Genomic DNA, 6,000 nt, shown 5'->3' with positions numbered 1-6,000 from the left:
GCAACTCGACCGAGCTACGGGCCATTTTGGGTGGGAGCGCCCACCTCAAGCCACCCCCAAACCGGAGCCGACGCAGCCGGGGCCGACGCAGCCGGAGCCGACGCAGCAGAGACGACGCCGCCAGAGACGATGCCGCCAGAGACGAAACGCCGCCAGAGACGACGCCGCCAGAGACGACGCAGCCGAGACGAGGCTGCGGGAGACGAGGCCGCGGGAGACGAGGCCGCGGGAGACGAGGTCGCGGGAGACGAGGCCGCTGAGACGAGACTGCGGGAGACTAGGCAGCGAAACGAGCCACGCCGGCAGCAGAAGCAGCCATGCTGCGCGCCGGACCGCTGCCACCTCCGAAAGGCCACCCGAGGCTTCAGCAAAGGGTGGAGGAGTGTGGCAACCCGGCCCAGGCCAATTAAGGATATTCAGAGCACCTGAGGAACAAGTGGAGAAGCAGGGCTTAAATAGCCCGCTTCTCCACTCATTCGGGGCTCACCCAGCCCTGGAGCTCCAGCACGGAGAGACCGGTCCTCGTGGGTGACGGGATTCCACCCACGAGGGAGGGGACCGTTGATTCCTCCCAAGGTTTATGTTATTTGTATTTTGGAGAGACTTTTATGTTCGGAAATAAACATGCCTCATTTTGGCTTTTGCGCAACGCAATTGTGTCCGGTTTGGGAGGAGTTGGTGCGCTCAACGTGGCGGGTTGCCACAGTATCTTTTGATAAAAACAACAGTGTCACCTTTTATATTTTATTTGACAAGGACAATTTATTTATTTTTTTCAAATATGTTTTCTTTCATGACGACCAATAAAAAACAACAGTGTTACCCCTTGTGTTTTTATTCATGACGACCAATAAAAAAACAACAGTGTTACCCCTTGTGTTTTTTTTCCTGACGACCAATAAAAAACAACAGTGTTACCCTTTGTTTTTTTTCATGATGATCAATAAAAAACAACAGTGTTACCCCTTATGTGTTTTTCATGACGACCAATAAAAAACGACAGTGTTACCCCTTCGGTTTTTTTTCATGACGACCAATAAAAAACGACAGTGTTACCCCTTATGTTTTTTTTCATGACGACCAATAAAAAACAACAGTGTTACCCCTTATGTGTTTTTCATGACGACCAATAAAAAACGACAGTGTTACCCCTTATGTTTTTTTCATGACGACCAATAAAAAACAACAGTGTTACCCCTTATGTTTTTATTCACGACCACCAATAAAAAACAACAGTGTTACCCCTTATGTTTTTATTCATGACGACCAATAAAAAAACAACAGTGTTACCCCTTATGTTTTTTTTCATGACGACCAATAAAAAACAACAGTGTTACCCCTTATGTTTTTATTCACGACCACCAATAAAAAAACAACAGTGTTACCCCTTATGGTTTTTTTCATGGCGACCAAAGAAAAACGACAGTGTCACCCCTCATGTTTCATTTGACAAGGACAATTTTTTTTTTTTTCAAATATCTTTTCTTTCATGACGACCAATAAAAAACAACAGTGTTACCCCTTGTGTTTTTATTCACGACCACCAATAAAAAAACAACAGTGTTACCCCTTATGGTTTTTTTCATGGCGACCAAAGAAAAACGACAGTGTCACCCCTCATGTTTCATTTGACAAGGACAATTTTTTTTTTTTTAAATATCTTTTCTTTCATGACGACCAATAAAAAACAACAGTGTTACCCCTTATGTTTTTATTCATGACGACCAATAAAAAAACAACAGTGTTACCCCTTGTGTTTTTTTTCCTGACGACCAATAAAAAACAACAGTGTTACCCCTTATGTGTTTTTCATGACGACCAATAAAAAACGACAGTGTTACCCCTTATGTTTTTTTTCATGACGACCAATAAAAAACAACAGTGTTACCCCTTATGTGTTTTTCATGACGACCAATAAAAAACGACAGTGTTACCCCTTATGTTTTTTTCATGACGACCAATAAAAAACGACACTGTTACCCCTTATGTTTTTTTTAAATTTAGACCAATAAAAAACAACAGTGTCACCCCTCATGTTTCATTTGATAAAAACGACAGTGTTACCCCCTTTGTTTTATTCGATACATTTCGACAGTGGTACCCCTTATGGGTTTTTCATGATGACAGATAAAGAACGACAGTGTTACCCTTTACGTATCTTTTGATAAAAACAACAGTGTCACCTTTTATATTTTATTTGACAAGGACAATTTATTTATTTTTTTCAAATATGTTTTCTTTCATGACGACCAATAAAAAACAACAGTGTTACCCCTTATGTTTTTATTCATGACGACCAATAAAAAACAACAGTGTGACCCCTTATGGGTTTTTCATGACGACAGAAAAAGAACGACAGTGTTACCCCTTACATTATTTTCCCATGATGACTGATGAAAAACAACAGTGTTACCCCTTATGTTTTTATTTATGACGACCAATAAAAAAACAACAGTGTTACCCCTTATGTTTTTTTTCATGACGACCAATAAAAAACAACAGTGTATCAAGGTGTAAATTCTGTCAGACTTTGTACAATGACAATGTAACATGAATAACATTGTAATAAAAAACGACACTGTTATCCCTTATGTTTTTTTTTAATTTAGACCAATAAAAAACAACAGTGTTACCCCTTATGTTTTTATTCACGACCACCAATAAAAAAACAACAGTGTTACCCCTTATGTTTTTTTTCATGGCGACCAAAGAAAAACGACAGTGTCACCCCTGATGTTTCATTTGACAAGGACAAATATTATTTTTTTTCAAATATCTTTTCTTTCATGACGACCAATAAAAAACAACAGTGTTACCCCTTATGTTTTTATTCATGACGACCAATAAAAAACAACAGTGTTACCCCTTGTGTTTTTTTTCCTGACGACCAATAAAAAACCACAGTGTTACCCTTTATGTTTTTTTTCATGACGATCAATAAAAAACAACAGTGTTACCCCTTATGTGTTTTTCATGACGACCAATAAAAAACGACAGTGTTACCCCTCATGTTTCATTTGATAAAAACGACAGTGTTACCCCCTATGTTTTATTCGATACATTTCGACAGTGTTACCCCTTATGGGTTTTTCATGACGACAGATAAAGAACGACAGTGTTACCCTTTACGTATCTTTTGATAAAAACAACAGTGTCACCCCACATATTTTATTTGACAAGGACAATTTTTTTTTTTTTCAAATATGTTTTCTTTCATGACGACCAATAAAAAACAACAGTGTTACCCCTTATGTTTTTATTCATGACGACCAATAAAAAAACAACAGTGTTACCCCTTATGTTTTTTTTCATGACGACCAATAAAAAACAACAGTGTTACCCCTTATGTTTTTATTCACGACCACCAATAAAAAACAACAGTGTTACCCCTTATGTTTTTATTCATGACGACCAATAAAAAAACAACAGTGTTACCCCTTATGTTTTTTTTCATGACGACCAATAAAAAACAACAGTGTTACCCCTTATGTTTTTATTCACGACCACCAATAAAAAACAACAGTGTTACCCCTTATGTTTTTATTCATGACGACCAATAAAAAAACAACAGTGTTACCCCTTATGTTTTTTTTCATGACGACCAATAAAAAACAACAGTGTTACCCCTTATGTTTTTATTCACGACCACCAATAAAAAAACAACAGTGTTACCCCTTATGGTTTTTTTCATGGCGACCAAAGAAAAACGACAGTGTCACCCCTCATGTTTCATTTGACAAGGACAAATTTTTTTTTTTTCAAATATCTTTTCTTTCATGACGACCAATAAAAAACAACAGTGTTACCCCTTGTGTTTTTATTCACGACCACCAATAAAAAAACAACAGTGTTACCCCTTATGGTTTTTTTCATGGCGACCAAAGAAAAACGACAGTGTCACCCCTCATGTTTCATTTGACAAGGACAATTATTTTTTTTTTTAAATATCTTTTCTTTCATGACGACCAATAAAAAACAACAGTGTTACCCCTTATGTTTTTATTCATGACGACCAATAAAAAAACAACAGTGTTACCCCTTGTGTTTTTTTTCCTGACGACCAATAAAAAACAACAGTGTTACCCCTTATGTGTTTTTCATGACGACCAATAAAAAACGACAGTGTTACCCCTTATGTTTTTTTTCATGACGACCAATAAAAAACAACAGTGTTACCCCTTATGTGTTTTTCATGACGACCAATCAAAAACGACAGTGTTACCCCTTATGTTTTTTTCATGACGACCAATAAAAAACGACACTGTTACCCCTTATGTTTTTTTTAAATTTAGACCAATAAAAAACAACAGTGTCACCCCTCATATTTCATTTGATAAAAACGACAGTGTTACCCCCTTTGTTTTATTCGATACATTTCGACAGTGGTACCCCTTATGGGTTTTTCATGATGACAGATAAAGAACGACAGTGTTACCCTTTACGTATCTTTTGATAAAAACAACAGTGTCACCTTTTATATTTTATTTGACAAGGGCAATTTATTTATTTTTTTCAAATATGTTTTCTTTCATGACGACCAATAAAAAACAACGGTGTTACCCCTTGTGTTTTTATTCATGACAACCAATAAAAAACAACAGTGTGACCCCTTATGTTTTTATTCATGACGACCAATAAAAAAACAACAGTGTTACCCCTTGTGTTTTTTTTCCTGACGACCAATAAAAAACAACAGTGTTACCCTTTGTTTTTTTTCATGATGATCAATAAAAAACAACAGTGTTACCCCTTATGTGTTTTTCATGACGACCAATAAAAAACGACAGTGTTACCCCTTCGGTTTTTTTTCATGACAACCAATAAAAAACAACAGTGTTTCCCCTTATGTGTTTTTCATGACGACCAATAAAAAACGACAGTGTTACCCCTTATGTTTTTTTCATGACGACCAATAAAAAACGACACTGTTACCCCTTCTGTTTTTTTTTTAATTTAGACCAATAAAAAACAACAGTGTCACCCCTCATGTTTCATTTGATAAAAATGACAGTGTTACCCCCTATGTTTTATTCGATACATTTCGACAGTGTTACCCCTTATGGGTTTTTCATGACGACAGATAAAGAACGACAGTATTACCCTTTACGTATCTTTTGATAAAAACAACAGTGTCACCCCTTATATTTTATTTGACAAGGACAATTTTTTTTTTTTTCAAATATGTTTTCTTTCATGACGACCAATAAAAAACAACAGTGTTACCCCTTATGTTTTTATTCATGACGACCAATAAAAAAACAACAGTGTTACCAGTGCTTAATTTGTAAAGTGGGAGGTCCCGGAACGCCGAGGGGGGGTGGATCCGGGGACTTAGTACGGGGGTTAGAGGTAATGGAACAAAGAAAAATACACTGCCTACTAGGGTTGTGCCGATGAACGATGTCATCGTCCGTCGTGATGGCTGACTGTGTTACCCTTTACGTATCTTTTGATAAAAACAACAGTGTCACCCCTTATATTTTATTTCATGACGACCAATAAAAAACAACAGTGTTACCCCTTATGTTTTTATTCACGACCACCAATAAAAAACAACAGTGTTACCCCTTATGTTTTTATTCATGACGACCAATAAAAAAACAACAGTGTTACCCCTTATGTTTTTATTCACGACCACCAATAAAAAAACAACAGTGTTACCCCTTATGTTTTTATTCATGACGACCAATAAAAAAACAACAGTGTTACCCCTTATGTTTTTATTCACGACCACCAATAAAAAACAACAGTGTTACCCCTTATGTTTTTATTCATGACGACCAATAAAAAAACAACAGTGTTACCCCTTTTTTTTTTTTTCATGACGACCAATAAAAAACAAGTGTTACCCCTTATGTTTTCTTTCATGACGACCAATAAAAAACAACAGTGTTACCCCTTATGTTTTTATTCATGACGACCAATAAAAAAACAACAGTGTTACCCCTTGTGTTTTTTTTCCTGACGACCAATAAAAAACAACAGTGTTACCCTTTATGT

The sequence above is a fragment of the Gadus macrocephalus genome, chromosome 14 (genome assembly GCF_031168955.1).
Source record: "Gadus macrocephalus chromosome 14, ASM3116895v1".
Taxonomy (NCBI): domain Eukaryota; kingdom Metazoa; phylum Chordata; class Actinopteri; order Gadiformes; family Gadidae; genus Gadus; species Gadus macrocephalus.
This window is presented reverse-complemented; position numbering follows the sequence as displayed.